Source organism: Molossus molossus, unplaced genomic scaffold (assembly GCF_014108415.1).
Source record: "Molossus molossus isolate mMolMol1 unplaced genomic scaffold, mMolMol1.p scaffold_m16_p_25, whole genome shotgun sequence".
Taxonomy (NCBI): domain Eukaryota; kingdom Metazoa; phylum Chordata; class Mammalia; order Chiroptera; family Molossidae; genus Molossus; species Molossus molossus.
Genome location: NW_023425361.1, coordinates 148,166 through 166,015, shown reverse-complemented (window position 1 = coordinate 166,015; position 17,850 = coordinate 148,166). Strand labels below are relative to the sequence as shown.

Here is a 17,850-nt window from a genome sequence, read left to right as displayed (position 1 = left end):
ATGGGAAGCCAAAGCTTTATGGTTTCTTGAATGTAGAGACTCATAAATGGGCATATCCTTTGTGGGGCCCTGAGAGCTATGCTCAAGCCTATTACAAGAGACACTGGCCCTATACGGCATGAAGCTTCTATGCCAAGGCAGCCACTGCACCTTGTCCCCTCACACACCTAAACTCTCAACAGGGAGGGAGACAAGAGGAGGTACTGTGGGGGGGGGGGGGGGTCAAAGAGTGGATTGCTATGAGGTTTATTCCTTTTGAAAAGAAATGCCTAATACAGCCCAACTGGGATGTTGTGTGTGTTTCTGGACCAATATCCATCTGATTCCATTGTTCTGATATTACCTGTCTAGATATTGTAAGTCTGCTGTTAGTTAGGAACCCCTACTTGGGGTTGTAGAGAGCATAAAGAGGACAGCCAATTTTAAAAGAATTGGGACCATTTCCTCGATTATTTCTTCGCTAAAAAACATAATCATGATTCCACATGAGCTCCCTGAGGGGATATTACTGTAGCTTCGACAACAACATTCATAATTATAGTCAAGCCTGGAGCTAGTGTGCTGGAGTGTGTGTTCAGAGTTACACACCATGATGAATAGAGATGGGACACTCAAATCTTCTTGCAGAAATGAAGGATGGATTCCCCAGCTGCTGGCATGCTTCTGGCAGGCAGTCTTCAGCTCTCGGCCCCCTTTGGGAAAGGCTTTCCTTGGTGGAAGAAAGCCCTTCACCCCATTACTGAGCAACACCGGTGTATAAAGATCCAGTGCCCTCACCCCAACTCCAGACCACTCTGAAGGATTATCCCAGCTTCAGAGTACCCATGGAAGCTGCCATGAGGCTGTGTTAGGGCTCATTCTCTCCTTCTGCCCAATCCCCCTGCCAAGAAAGTTCCCTGATTAATCTCCTGCACATTAAATTCCACCTGTGACAACACCTGATCAAACATGCTTATTTGGAATCTAACATGTTTCAGACACTGGAATCAGCACTGTAAATAAGATAATAGTCTTCACTCACAGGGAGCTTACAATTCAGGGGGAAGAATTGTATCCATTAAAATGCAGAGTAATACGAGCTATGATGGGTAAACATTATGAGAGCCATATGAGACATTCCTAACTGAATCTTTGGACAGTTAAGAAAGAATCTGTGTAGAAAGACATATCTACACTGGCTTCTAGAGGACAAGGAGGAACTCACTAGTCCAGGAAAAAAGGAAAAAGAAAGGCAGAAGAGTATTCCACATAGAACCATGTGGAAGGAACAGCATGTTCACAGAACTGGATGACTATAAAAGCACGATTATGAGGAGGCAATTTTTTCACTTACTTGCAGAGTAAAAGGTAGGGGACAAGTAATATCCCATGCAAAGACATTTACTAAAAATACTTATTGTGCCCAGCCGGTGTGGCTCAGTGGATTGAGCATCGTCCTGTGGACTGAGAGGTCTGTTTGATTTCTGGTCAGGGCACATGCCCAGGCCGTGGGCTGGATCCCAGTAGGGGGTGCGCAGGAGGCAGCTGATCAATGTTTCTCTCTCATGTCGATGTTTCTATCTCTTCTTTCCTCTCTCTCTAAAAAAATCAATAAAAACATATAAAAATACTTATCATGTAAAGACATTGAACTTTATGTTACAGAAATGAAAGGAGTGTACACATTTGTCCTTTCTACGTATCTCTGTGTTCACAATGTAGAAAGTGAATTTGGGGAGAGAGGGACAAAAGACAGGAAAAGCAGTAAAGAGTTTGCTATAGTATTCTTGTCAGGAGAGGATGTTAGCCTGAACCAAAGTTGGAATAGAATGAATAAAGAGAAGAAAGAAAAAAAGAGAGAAAGATAGACATTTTAGAAGTAAAGTTGATAAGAGTTGGAGATGAACAAATGGGCAGAGAAGGCAAAATATGATACAAATGTGAAAAAAAATGACAATCAGGGCAGGATGGTTTGTTTATTTCTAGAGAAAACGAATCTGTCCTGTTTGTGTCCTGTTTATATACCCACTCGAATGGGTATATAAAGTTAGCAGCTCAATGTGGGGCTAAGATGTATGTGTGTGGGTGTAACAGAAACACTTAGAGTAGCTCACCTTCCTTACTGGCCCAGACATATCTGGTATTTGTAACAGTCTTCTGGATCTCTTTGGTACACTATAACTCAGCAGTTATGAGACAGTAGATGTAGTCATAGAAAACAAAGATGCACCTGAGCTTTTATCTCAACTCCACTACTTACTTCCTAAAAAGAACTGGGCAATTACGTGAAATATGTCATTGGTATTTTGATGGGGATTGCATTGAATCTATAGATTGCTTTGGGTAGTATGCACATTTTAATTATGTTAATTCTTTTGATCCATGAACCAGGTATGTGCTTCTATTTTTTTATATCTTCCTCTGTTTCTTTTTTCAATGTCCTATAGTTTTCTGCAATAGGGCCTTTACTTCTTTGGTTAAGTTTATTCCTAGGTATCTTAATTTTTTTTTGCTGCAGTGGTAAATGGGATTGCTTTTTTAGTTGCTCTTTTAGTGAGTTCATTGTTGGTGTACAAGAATGCCATTAATTTCTTGACATTAATATTGTATCCTGCAACTTTGCCAAATTCATTTACTAAATCTAGTAGTTTTTTTAAGAAGTCTTTAGGGTTTTCTATGTACGAAATCATGTCATCTGCCAATAATGACAGTTTCACTTCCTTTTTTCCAATTTGGATCCCTTTTATGTTTTCTTCATGTCTAATTGTTGTGGATAAGATTTCCAGTACTAAGTTAAATGAGAGTGGCCAGAGTGGGCATCCCTGTCTTGTTCCTTTTCTTAAGGGAAATGCTTTTAGTTTTTGCCCATTGAGTATGATGTTGGCCGTAGGTTTTTCATATATGGCCTTTATTATGTCGAGACATGATCCCTCAATTCTTGTCAAGATGGTGGTGTATGTAAATGCAGTATCCCGTCCTCCCACAACCACATCAAAGTTACAACTAAACTACAGCACAACCATCATTCAGCACTACAGGCCGACCTCAAGAAACAAAAAAAAATTCCTAATTGACTATCTAACCTCACAGCTTAAAGAACTAAAAAGCAAACAAAAAGAAAACCCCAGAGCAAGTAGAAGGAAGGAAATAGTAAAGATTAGAGCAGAAACAAACAACATAGAGAACACAGAAAATAAATCAAAAGATCAGTGAAACAAAGAGCTGTTTCCTTGAAAACATAAACAAGATTAATGGACCCTTTGCTAGACTCACCAAGAAACAAAGAGAGAGAATCCAAATACACATAATCAGAAATAGAAAAGGAGAAGTAACAACTGACATCACAGAAATACAAAGGATCATTAACAAATTCTATTAACAATTATACAGCAACAAATTGGACAATCTAAGCAAAATGGACAAATTTCTAGAAACACACAGTCTCCCAAAACTGGACCAGGAAGAGATAGAAAACTTGAACAGACCAATAACAGCAAAAAAAAAACCTGAAGATGTAATCAAGACTCTCCCAGCAAACAAAAGCCCAGGCCCGGAAGGCTTCACGGGGGAATTTTACCGAACATTCAAAGAAGAACTAATACCCATTCTCCTCAAACTATTCCAAAAAATTCAAGAAGAAGGAAGACTTCCAAACTTGTTTTATGACACCAGAAAAAGACACTACAAAGAAAGAAAACTACAGGCCAATATCCCTGATGACCACAGATGCCAAAATCCTTAACAAAATACTAACAAATTGGATTCAGCAATACATTAAAAAAAATTATTCACCATGACCAAGTGGGATTCATCCCAGAGATGCAAGGCTGGTACAATATTCACAATCAATAAATGTGATACACAACATAAACAAAATGAAGAATAAAAACCACCTGATCATATCAATAGATGCTGAAAAAGCATTCGACAAAATTCAGCATTCATTTCTGATAAAAACACTCAGCAATGTGGGAATAGAGGGATCATATCTCAACATAATAAAGGCCATATATGAAAAACCTACAGTGAACATCATACTCAATGGGCAAAAAATAAAAGTGTTTCCCTTCAGAACAGGAACAAGACAGGGATACCCACTTTCACCACTCTTTTTTAACATAATACTGGAAGACTTGGCCATAGCAATCAGACATAAAAAAAAGTAAGAAATAAAAGGGATTCAAATTGAAAAGGAGGAAGTGAAACTGTCATTATTTGCAGATGTCATAATATTGTACATTGAAAACTACATAAAAAATCTACTGGACTTAAACGAATTTGGCAAGGTAGCAGGACACAAAATTAACATAAAAAAATCGACGGCATTCTGATACACCAATAATGAACTCACAGAAAGAAATATTTAAAAAGCAAGCCCATTTACCATTGCAGCAAAAAAATTAAGATACCTAGGACTAAACTTAACCAAAGAAGTAAAGGACCTACTTGCAGCAAACTACAGGACATTGAAAAAAGAAACAGAAGAAGATATAAAAAAGTGGAAACACATACCTTGTTCATAGATTGGAAGAATTAACATAATAAAGATGTCTATACTACCCAAAGCAATCTACAGATTCAATGCAATCCCCATCAAAATACCAATGACATATTTCACAGAACTAGAACAAATACTTCAAAAGTTCATATGAAACCAAAAAAGACCTCGAATAACCACAGCAATCTTAAAAAGAATGACAAAGTAGGTGGGATCACAATACCGAATATCAGGTTATACTACAAAGCTACTGTAATCAAAATAGCCTGGTACTGGCACAAGAATAGGCATAGATATCAATGGAATAGAACATAGAACCTAGAAATAGACCCAAAACATTATGCTCAATTAATATTTGGCAAAGGTGGCAAGAGCATACAATGGAATAAAGACAGCCTCTTTAATAAATGATGTTGGGAAAATTGGACAGCTACATGCAAAAAAATGAAACTAGACCATCAACTTACACCATACACAAGAATAAACTCAAAATGGATAAAAGACTTAAATGTGACCCATGAATCCATAAAAATTCTAGAAGAAAATAAAGGCAACAAAATTTCAGACATCATACGCAGCAGAATTTTCACTGATATATCACCTAAGACAACAGAAACAAGGGAGAAAATGAACACATGAGACTACATCAAACTAAAAAGCTTCTGCACAGCAACAGGAACAACCATCAAAATGGAAAGGGAACCCACTCTATGGGAGAGCATAATTGCCAATGATACATCAAATAAGGGGTTAATTTTCAAAATGCATAGAGTGCTCAGACAACTCAACAAAAGGAAGACAAAGAACCCCATTAAAAAATGGGCAGAGGACCTAAATAGACACTTCTCCAAACAGGACATACAAATGGCTAAGAGACATATGAACAAATGCTCAACATCACCAATCATCAGAGAGATGTAAATTATAACAACTGTGAGGTATCACCTCACACCAGCCGGAATGGCTGCCATCAACAAATCATCAAACAATAAGTGCTGGTGAGGATGTGGAGAAAAGGGGACTCTAGTACCCTGCTGGTGGGAATGCAGACTGGTGCAGCCACTATGAAAAACACTATGGTGTTACCTCAAAAAATTAAAAATTGAATTGCCATTTGACCCAGTGATCCCACTTCTAGGAATATATCCTAAGAAGCCTGAAACACCAATCAGAAAGAATATATGTACCCCCATGTTCATAGCAGCACTATTTACAATAGCTAAGATCTGGAAACAGCCCAAGTGTTCATCAATAGATGAATGGATAAAAAAATTGTGGTACATATATACTGGAAATATGTAGTACATATATAATGAAATACTATGCAGCTATAAGAAAGAAAGATTTCTTATCCTTTGAGACAACATGGAGGAACCTCGCGAGTATTATGCTAAGCGAAATGAACCAATCAGAGAAAGACAAATACCATATGATCTTACTTATTTGTGGAATATAATGAACAAGGTGGGCTGATGAACAAAATAGACCCAGCGACATAGAAAGGAATATGGTTCAGATTGACAAACTTCAGAGTAGGGGGGTGGGGGAGCAGTGGATGAGATGAATTGAAGAACGTATATATGCATGTATGCATAACCAATGGACATAGACAACAATGTTAAGGGGGTGGGGGAGCTGGATGAAGAGGAAGGGGTTTGGGGGGAAAGGAGAAACATCTGTAACAAAAATAAATTAATATATATTTTTTTAAAAACTACAAAATTTTGAGCATAAAACTGAAAAAAAAAAGAATGATACATGAAAGAGATGATAAAGAAAGCAATTTGTAAAAAAATAAAAAAATAAACCCGCAGACATGGAAGTGGGGTGCCTACTGACAAACCTCAGAAGAAGGGGACGTGGGGGGAGGGTAGAGATAAACCACAGAACTTATATGCCTGTATGCATAGACAAGGACATAGTAGACAATAAGGCTGGGGGTGGGGTCAGATTGGGAGGAGGGTGTCAATGAAGGAAAAAAGGAGAAACATCTGTAACAAAAATAAATAAACAAACATTCTTTAAATAAACAATTGGGCAACTTACATATCTGAGCCACTATCCCCACAGATATAAGACTGCTAATCACACTTTACAGGGTTGCCATTAAGGCTTAAATGAGATTAGATATGCAAAAGCATTTGGCGCATAGTAAACCTTCTGTAATTCTTTAGTTTCCCAACCCAAATAGTTTCCAGTGATCTTTGCACATTCTCTCTCTCCTCCCCACTCTGTTTTACTGCCTCTTGACTCCAGTTTCTACTTTAAACTCCTACTGTGAATATAAAGCATTATTTTAATTACCTGATAAAGGTGAAATCCTGTCCCCACCCTCCCTTGGTACTGTCTGGCCCTGCATGTGTTTGTAATCCTCTCCTGGCCTTGTCTACATCTAATTTACTTCCTTTCAGTTGAATGTTATCACCAGTCATGAATTGTCCTCGCCCCATGTTAACTGCAAACCGATAACCATTATCTGCAATGGGCTTGCTTGGTTTTATCGTAGTGGTCTCACATTTTGCAACTTTTTAATTATTTCATTTTATTTCTCTACATTAGGTTGTTTTCTTCTGCACAGATGCTTGGGTAAAGAGAGAAAAACAAATTTGGCCCTGGCCAGTTTGGCTCAGCAGCCAGAGCCTCAGTCCGCGAACCAGAGTCCCAGGTTCGGTTCCTGCTAAGGACAGGTACCTGGGTTGCAGTTTGTCCCCGCCCTGGTTGGGGTTGTGTGGGTGGCAACCACTTGATGTGTCTCTTTCAGATCGAATATTTCTCTCTGTCTCTTCCTCCCTCTCTCTCTCCCTCTGTATCTGAAGATAAAATGCAAAAATGTCCTCAGGTAAGGATAAAAAAGAAAAATAAATTTGTAATTTAGCATGCTTTTTCAAACATATTACAGTTGGAAGCAATCTGAGGCCCTTAAAGTTTGTTTTGATTGTAAAGTTCAATGACCATATCCAAATTCTTTGGCTGATAAAGACAAAAGTCTTTCAGATTCCCCTTTACAGGGAGCTGAATTAATTTTAGCAAGGGATCTCGGTCAGCCGAACCAAGGCCCTCTTGGTTCCAGAAGACAGGGCTCCTTCGTTTGAGAGATTCATAGAGCAGCTTGAACACATGGAATCAAAGAGGAGGTGTCAGGACACAACCAGGAAGGGGAACAATGGCCAAGCCAAAGAAAACAGTTGCCTTATTCAAGGGAAAGATGTAGAAAGAGTCAGAGACAGTGAGAAAAAAAAGAACAATACTCTGGAATTAGGTAAATGTAAGAATATTTTGAGAGGATTAAACTGCAAACATGGGGCCCTCTTAAGGAATGAAGGTCAAATATCTAAAAATAATACAACTCAAACTGCAATAGATAAGGACAGACCCTTTTTCTCATCCTGAGTGTGGCTCTCTGGTTCCCACCCAAGAAAACTATATTAGAGCTTATAAAAGGTGGGTCCAACAGAGACCCTGCAATTCACCCCTCCCTGTCCCACACTTCCGTTGACTCTCTCATCTCCTCACCGTCCACTTTTGTTTCCACTGCCCATCCCCCACCACACGCACTAAATAATCTAGTTTCTCCTTTCTCTGCTCTTGATCTCTCTGCTTGACAAATCCTGTCTCTCCTCTCCTCAGCTGTTTATCCCACACCTCTCTCTGCTGACTGAGAGTTCTCAAAGGAAATATAAAGATGGAACGAATATGCATATAAGCATAACCAATGGACATAGACAATACTGGGGAGGCAGAAATGGGAGGAGGGTGTCAATGGGTGGAAAAGGAGAAACATCTGTAAAACAAAAATTAAATAATTTAAATAAATAAATAAATAAATAAATAAATAAATAAATAAATAAAGTTAGAAGCAACAAAGTCCTCCTCCTCCTGGTTAACCATATCAATCAGCCGTGAACAGTGGAAAAGAGGAGACCGGGAATGAGCATTTTCTGAGCATCAGCAATGTGCCCAGCATTTAAATACATGACCACGTCATCCCACTGAACCCTCACGAGGTGCCAATTTCCCATTTGGGGAAATTCAAACTCCCTGGAGTGACAAAGCTGGTGGATAGAAGAGACTGAATTTAGACTCTGGCCATTCTGACTCCAAACTCCATTTTAGAAAAATGCTACTTTGGGCTTACACTTATTTTTAAACTTATGAATTGTTTATTTCTGGAATTTTCCATTTACTATCTAGAGACATGGTCGGCTGTGGGTAGCTGAAACTTTTGATGGTGCAATAGCAATCATTTCTCCACAGAGAGCTGCCAGCCCCCATGACTGAGCTACCTTCCCCCTTGTGTCAAGAACAGCTGGCCCACCAAAAGCACAGAGCCAACTAGGGAGTCATGCCAGAGAGCGAACAGCTCCCAAGCCCCTTATTCTCAACTCTGGGTCGCTGGTATTTTTGCTTTTTCCGCACATACATTGAAATATAATGTCTTTTATTATGTTAATTCTGGAGTGGCATTTAGAGACCCAAAACCTGACACACAGCTTTAAAATTCTATCATGAGATAAATATCCCTCTTCCATGCCAAAAGGAAAAAAATCAAAATGAAAAAGCGATCCATTTCATAATCATCCAAATGAACAGAAATAAAAGGAGCTGCACTGGCTGATTTGATGCCCAGTCACCTCTGCCCTGTCTGAAGTGGACCCGCCGCTCTGTCTTCGGCTGTTTATTCAGTCCAAGGGCCTCACTGCCTGTTTGGTATGCAGCCCAGGAGCAGCCAGTGCCAGACATCCTGAAATACATGACCAAGTGGACTCCAGGCAAACTTGTGCTCATTAGGAATTTTTAGAAGTAGAAAGAACTTCCTGTGGACCAGAGTGTAGCTAGCCCTTTCAGATATGCTGAAAAAAGGTCAACTTTCCTCTTCCGAAGAATGTGTCTCCAAGAGCCCAAGAACAAAGAGCAGTAGTCACACCTTCCATGTTTACAATCCCTTCTGCAACCTGGTTCAGAGAGATCACTGGCTTTGTGGTCAGAAAGATCTGGGTTCAAGTTTGAGCTCTGCAACAACCTATCTGCAACCTTATGCCACGTGCACTAATTTCTGATCTTCGGGGTCTTCCTATATAAGGTCAGTGGGAAATTACAGTGGAAGAATGTTGCAGTACTCAAAGAGAATATGTCTAAAGGTACCTTCAAGGTACTGGACATATGGTCCATGTGCACAAACTGCTGAGCCCCTTGAACAAAGGTATCACAGCATGGCACAAATGTTGATGAGATTGAGAGATGGGGAGGTAAAATAATATGCCAACTGCACTTCAGAAAATAGAAGCAAAATTTTCCAGTCTTGCCAGGTCACCTGAATAGTTTCCCCAGCCTCAGAATCCCCCCCCCCACACACACACACACACACACTAACCTGGCTCCAGAAGCAATTAATGGAGTAGGAATCAGTTTCACTCCTTCCCTAGCTCCCAAGAGAGTTGGACAACTATAAAGCTGAATATTCATTGCTTATCCAGAACACAGGACCACTGGGGGACATTGCAAGGATTCATCAACCAGGGTGGGGGACGGGACAGAGCCCTGAAGGAGCGAGGAAGCTTAATTTTTATTGCTGTTTTCTCCATAAACTCCCCAGGTATTGTGTCCTCTCTCTCTTCCTCTGTCTCTATTTCGAATCTGTAAAATGATGGCATGGGGTCAGTTTACTTCGGGGTCTCAAATATGCTCTAAATTATAATCATCTAGTGAACACATTTTTAAAATTAATACACTATTTTTTAGAGTCGTTTTAGATTCACAGCAATAAAGAGGAAAATTACAGAGACCTTCCCATATAACCACTGCAGATACTCAGCCTCCCCTACCAACATCCAGCACCAGGGTGGTACATTTGTTACCACTGATGAACCAATACTGACACATTTGTATCAACCAAAGTCCATAGGTTACATCAGGGTCCCTCTTTGGTTGCTCACTCTATGTGTTTGGGCAATGCATAATAGCATCTATCCAGCATTACAGTATTATATGAACAGTTTCACTATCCTTTAAATTCTCTATGCTCTGTCTACCCATTCCTCTCCCTACCGCCCCACTCCTGTCAACCACTGATTTTTTTCTGTCACCATTGCCTTTGCCAGGATGTCATATAGTTGGATTCATACAGTATGTAGCCTTTTCAGACTGGCTTCTTTTACTCAGTAATATGGACTTAAGTTTCCCCCATGTCTTTCCATGGCATGATAACCTGTTTCTTTTGAGCACTGAATCTATTGTATGAATACATCACAGTGGTGAACATTTTTTTAAACAGAAAAGCCCAACGGAGCTTTGCTGCATTGGAGTATTTCCATGTATTTTAACCCGGTCCTTGGGGTGATTCTAATGCACAACTGGGCTGTCCCTAGATATACGTTGATTATTTTCCTTTGAGGGACAATATTTATTTCCTCAAAGATGGGGATGTCTATGGTCCATCCCAGCATTCTCCACTCAGTTGATGAGTCCTTATACAAGGAGAATATAGGAGAATCTGGGCAGAGTGACTCTTCCCAAGTGACACAGTAAGTTTTGTTTTCAGTTCTTGGTCAACTGGAAGGGAGTAAGGAGGGGAAGGTAAGCTGTCAAGACAGTGCTGGAAAACAGGAAAAGTGCTAAGATATCTGACCTTCTAATTTTTGCCACATGATAGGCACTCTAGAGAAATTGACTCTTTAGCTTTATTTCCATAGGAGGTAATATTTACCCATTTATAAGGACACCAAGGCCAGAGACTTGACATAACATTTGCAGATGAATTGAGATTCCATCTAATGTCTGCCCATCTTCCAGTATGACTATTTGACCCACTCCAATCTGGAGCATAAGACTTTTGAGGACAAGGACCACATGTGTTCATTTTAACCTAACTAGTTGACAGACACAAAGTATACAACAAATACTTATAAAATATGCCTTGAATGAATAATTGTTTAAAAGGAGTATACCACCTCCTTCTGATTGAGTTAACTGTAATAGAAAATGGAGAATAATTAGTTAATATTCATGATATTTCTAAGCAATGCCATTTTTTGACATGTTTTGAAAGCATGAGCCTCAGACAGGGACATCTCTTAAAGCTGTAAATGGTTCACAGATTCAGAGAACAAACTGATGGCTGCCAGATTTGGGGGTTAAGGGGGTGGGGGGACTGGGTGAAAAAGATGAAGGGATTAAGAAGTACAAATTGGCAGTTATAAAAATAGTCTCAGGGATGTAAAGTACAGCATAGGGAATATAGTCAATAATATTATAATAACTATATATGGTGTCAGATGGGTACCAGACTTATTGGGGTGATCACTTCCTAAGATATAAAAATGTCTAATCACTACATTGTACACCTGAAACTAATATAATATTGTCTGTCAACTATAATTGAAAATTGTTTAAATTATTTTTAAAAGCTGTAGATGATTCAGTGAAGCCTGTTAAACCCCAAATTCATAATCACATTAGGCAATGGTGGTTCATTTCCTAAGCTCAACTTGACACACTTTTTGATCAAGGAGAGCCAGGCTAATGGTGCCCGTGATTTATCATCCGTGCAGAAGAACCACAGATCCCATTCGACTGTGCCTCAAACACATTTATAGCTTCTCTGGACTAAGCACCAAGTCCCTCAACATTAAAAAACAGTTGACAATGAATAAAGAAGAGGGTTTGCTTCTAACTACATAGAGTGTGTTTCTTTATAAATCCTCTCTGAGGGCCCCTAATGACACATAGCTCATATTATAGTCATCGAATGAGCCACATTTGCCCCTGGGCCTTCTCAGTCTAGTAACACATTAGACATTGGAGTGTGCATTACTTCTCCCACACCATTCACTGCCTTATTTTTCTAAAGAGCTAGTAGCTCTCTGCAAATGAGGTCAAGGTCCCAGCTTTGATTTCTCATGGGCACAAATGATTATCCCTCTCTTGTTTAGACATACAAATATCACTGAACCTCACCAGTTCTGACTATTTTTCTTCATGGACAAATTCTTGTAGAGAAAAGAGGGTCATTTTATCCTCTGGGTCTCAATGTCCTACTCTATACAATGAGAATAACAATAATAAATCCTTATTACCTATCTTGTAGTGTCCAAAGAAGGATCTAAGACAATTTATATGAATATACTTAATAAACATAGAAAGAAAGGAGGGAGAGAGAGGGGAAAGGAGAAGGAAATCAAGGAAAAGCTTTATTAAGGTGGTATTAATAGAGTATTGTAGAGGCCTTTTATTGATTTTTCCTACCCAATGTCTATATGCCATTTTTATAATAGCAACCCAATATTTTTCTCTTTTCTACTTCATGTTTATGTGGCTTGATAACAACCCCAAGATCCAGGGGTGGGCCTATGCCAAGGTCTCACCAATCAATTTAGTTCCACTTTTTGGCCTCAGTGATTAATTCAGGATTAGCACAGACCTACATCCATCCAAAGTCAACCTCAGAACTTTTCCAAAGCAATCGGACAAGAGGCCTTCTCCACAGATTTGGAAATTTTAAACATGAGCCGCAATGCTTTGGAACCGTCCTGATTTAAGAGCCTGTCAGAAAATAAAACCAAAACAACACTGAAGAATCTAGAGATGTGGAGAACTCACTTTTGATGATATTGTTTGAGCACCTAGATCTAGCTATTTCTGAAGCTAATATTTTAAGTTGTTCACCTCTAAATTGCCTTTGTATTGGAAGCCAGTTTAGAGCTGAGCTTCAATCACCGAGCCTGGAAGCGTCCTGAATAACAGAATTAGAGGAAGAAGGAAAGAGAGTCAAATACCTCAGACCTGCTACTGCACATCTTTCAGCCTGTACGTGGAAAAAGAACAAACATTTCACACATAACTCATTTAAATCTTGACTCTACTAACTACTAGTGTTGAGCACATTAGTCTGTGTGGGCCTTCCCTTTGCACATGTAAAATGGAGACTGAGCTAACTACCATATGAGATTACATAGAGGATTAAATAAAATGAAAGGCATTAAGACTGTGGCACATGTAGGCTCCATACACTCTCTTCTACCTTGCTGCTTACCTCGTGGAAAGCCGGACACGAGAGCAAGCGGGACAAGTTCTCTGACTGTGTTCGTGAGGCACCAGCACACTGAGTTCCAAGCTCAGTTTTCCACACACTTGGGTTCCATCACAGTGTGACCAACTAGGTTACAGCTCCAACCAGACGCAGCTATTGTCTCATTCTCCATGAGACCCAGAACCCTTTCATCAGCGTACGTGTTCTTATAATGGGGCAGAGAGAATAGTCAGGTACTTGGAAGCACAGCAAGATGGAAAAAAAAAAATTCTTTGTTGCGTCTCATTCTCCAAAGAGCTTTGTAAAGGCTGGCATCTGTTCATGAAGGCAGAGATTTGGTCTTCTTTAATAATTTAGTCAGAAAACAAACAAACAAGGAAACCCTGGGCAATTAAGGAGGCATAACATATTTTTTTAAATACAATAAAATACAAGCCCTGGCTGGTTTTGCTCAGTGGTTAGAGCATCAGCCCTCAGACCTAAAGGTTATGGGTTTGATTCCCCAATCAGGGGCATGTGCCTGGATTGCAGGTTGGATCCCTGGCCCCTGTCAGGGTCGTGAGAGAGGCAACGAATTGATGTATCTCTCTCACATCAATGTTCTCTCTCGCACTCTCTCTCTCTCCTCCTTTTTTTCTCCCTCCCTCCCTCCCACTTTATCTAAAAATCAATGGAAAAATATCCTCGGGTGAGGATTGACAAAGAAAAAAATCAAAAGACAATGAGGAACCTGCACATATTAAAATAGAGATCAAACTCAATGATGATAGCTCTTAATTCCTAGACTTTCTGTATGTGCCAAGCTCTCTGTGTGTTTGACCCATAACCCTCCACATCCTATGAGGTGGATGTTCTATTTCATCCTTTCGTGGGTAACTGTCAGAAAAGTTCCACCTTTGGCCTGAGGTAAAGTTTATTTCTCTCCATCTCTGTTACTGTCTCCCTAGCCCAAGCCCTTTGAGCTCAGCGCTGGTGTCTATTTAGTAAAGGGACAATCTGCATCCCAAAGAACATCTCGAGTTATCTAACAAAAACAAATAATAAATCAGATCATTATCCACTACTTAAAATGACCCAGTGGCTCCGGAAAATATTTTGGCAGCTTCCTAAAAACACTAAACGTGCACATATTACATGACCCAGAATTGCACTCTTAGGTATTTCTCCAAGAGAAATGAAAATTCAGGTTCACATTTAAGCCGCTATACAAGCATTCGTAGCAGCCTTATTCATACTAGCTGAAAACCAGAAACACTCTGTGGGCGATAGTTATATAAACTGTGTCACATCCGTACCACGTACTATTACTCCGCAGTGAGAAGAAAGAAACTATTAAGATGCATAATGATACAAATTGATGTTGAAAAAAGCCAATCCAAAAGGTTATATATTACAAATTGTGCACATATAACATTTTTGAAATGACAAAATTACAGAAATGAGGAACAGATTAGTGGTTGTCAGGGGTTAGGGCTAGGGATGGAGGTGGCAGAAACCTGGATGTGACCATGAAGGGGCAACACAAATGCCCCTTGTGGTGATGGATACATGACTCTACACAGGTGATAAGATTGCATAGAACTAACTAAGCACACACAAGTGCACATGCACACACATAACTACAAGTAAACCTGGGATCTAAATAAGATCAGTCCATTATATCCATGCCGCCATGCTGGCTGTGATACTGCATTACACTGTCGCAAGATGTGAACATTGGGGGGAAACTGAGCATAGGATACACAGAAGCTCTCACCTTATTTCTTGCAACTGCATGTGAATTTATGGTCACCTAAGAATAAAAGGTTTGATTTTGTTATCACCCAATGTCTTCCTCTTACATTAACAGGAACATTTGCACATCCATAGCAGGAGCAGAAAGCTGACCCCAGAGTGTCCTGAGCAGCCTGCCACTGCTGCTGGCCTAGTTATCCTCATACCCCAGGAGTCACCATCACCGCAAACCATGAACGGCACACGGAGACCCAGCAGCCTCCCACTGCCCTAGGCCAGAGGCTGCTGACACCCAGCCCCACACCAAGTGCAGCAGAGAAGGCGCAGGCAGGCTTGTGTGGGTAGGTCCTGCCTCTCGGGACAAGAAGGTCACCACAACAAAGGTCTGGGTACCAGTCAAATGGTCCAGTGTAAGAAACGGATGTGGGTTCATCAACAGGAAGATGTATTGGCACACCAGACTCCCATGAAAAAGAAAAATCCCAGGATGCCTCTTTTCAGTGCAGAAGATGGAGAGACTGTGAAGTTTGATGCTGTTGAAGGAGCAAAGGGTATGAAGGCAGCAAAGATTACAGGCCCTGGTGGAAGTCCAGGGTGAGGCAATAAAAAGGCAGCAGACTATAAGCTATCCATACCATGGGGGTCCCCCACACCATACCTGCAGAACTACCAGAACAGTGGGGGGTGGAGAATGAGGGATCGGGGAGTGTTCCCGAAGGCCAGGCCCAACCTTACCAGCCCTGTGGCAGGGAATGGTTCCTGCCTTTCTACATAAAGAGACCTGCGGTGGGGACCACAGTATTCAACCCTCCTGTGCGGGGAGAAGGGGCAGAGGGTGCTGACAATCAGGGTGCAGGGGAACAAGGCTGACCAGAGAGACAGAATCTGTGTGGGGTTAGAGACCATGATTCCTCATGGGTCCTCCTACCCAAAGGCAGTCTAGAGAGCATGCAGTGAGGAAGAGAAGGCAAGTCAAGGAGATGAGACCAAAGGTCAGCAGCCACCTCAGCGTGAACTACCACTGCTTCAGTTACGGACTCAGATGCCCAGGAAACCTGAAACCACAGATGGCAAAGAGACAAGAGCAGCCCATCCACCAGCTGAGAATTTGTCCTCCCCCAGGCTAAGGAGGGTGGGGCTCGTCCCCTTGCTGTCATCCAGAGTAGTCATCCAACAAGAAGAAAAGAACATGGAATTACAGCAATGAGAAATGAACTGAAGATGGGAGCTGGAGACCTGAAGTGCTTGCTTTTGGCCTGTGGACCAGGTGATTAGAACTATCTGCATTACCTATGCTGTCAGGAGTTTTTACTACCTTTAGCTAAAGATGTCTCTTTTGGGTTAACGACAAACATGGTTTAAAAAAAAAAAAAAAGCCTGTTCTTTCTCAATTTACCTTTAGGTTTTAAAACCGTTTCATATCTGCTCAGGTTGAGATTCTTATTTTTCACTTGTAATAAAAGTTTACAACTTGATTTTTTTCAAAATAGTCATCAAACTGCAAGCATTGTTAATATAAATAATACTGTAGATATATAAATAAAAGCTGCATTACTCACCCTGGCTTCCACAGCCCTACCCAACCTGAGCCCTTCAGAGCTCTGGGCTCCCACCAGCTGCCGGGCTCCCACTGGCTCTGAGAGCGCCCACGGGGCCCGGGTGCCAGTTCTTCCCTCTCGTCAAGATGCTCTGTCTCATCTCTGCGGGACCAGCTCCTTCCCGTCACTCAGCTCACAGCCTGCTACCTTCTCAGGAAGGCTTTTTCTGACTACACTCAGAGGCACCTAGCCACCCTGTTACATCACCCTGTATGAATGATCATGATGGTACCTATTATTTTTTATATTTTTTCTCTTGTTATTTATATTGGTTTTGCTCCACTAGAAAATAAGATTCATAAGAGCAGGGATTCCATTTGTTATTCTCTGCTGTATTTCTGTCATCTGGAACAGTATCAGACATGTAGCAGGTGCTCAGTAAATGTTCCCCGAGTGGATATAGACATGCATAAGTGATCAGCTGTGGAGAAAGAACTTATTTAATACCTACTTGTGTTCCTCTTGGCAGTCAAGTCCCCTACATATCTTCAGTGAGTTCAAGTCTCCACTCAAGTAATGCATTTTAGTTTTAATGAAAGTCTCGATATCAGTAAGATAGCCCATACCAGAAGGAGCCAAGAATTCAGAGAATAGACACATTCCAGAGATGGACAGAGGAATGAGGAAGAACTCAAGTACAGGTAGCAATGGAAAGGTGGACAGAATGGAAAGTTCAGGTAAATTTAGCAAGTATACACTAACCTCCATAACTAGAGATAAGAGATAACATAGTCCTAGTCTCAAGCATCCAGGTGACCCCTGATGACTCTACCTGAGAGGCCGAGCAGGAAAGGGCATCATTTGAATGACCTAACAGGTGGGTTGGACAACCAGAATAGAGTGACCAGAGCCAAAGGAATTCCATCTTAAAGATGACAATCACTGGACAAATATAGTCAGGGACCAGCCCCGTGGGCTCCACTCCCCTTCAACTGAAACAGGTCCACTATTACCAGTATCCCTCACTGGGCTTCTCTGATTAACATATGACCACATAATCAGAAAGTGCTTGAACC

At 40.7% G+C, this 17,850-nt stretch overlaps 1 pseudogene; it reads left to right on the top strand.

The window, feature by feature from the left end:
- The first annotated feature begins 10,891 nt into the window (after positions 1 to 10,891).
- On the top strand, positions 10,892 to 16,443 carry LOC118641100 (annotated as a pseudogene).
- Positions 16,444 to 17,850: the final 1,407 nt, after the last annotated feature.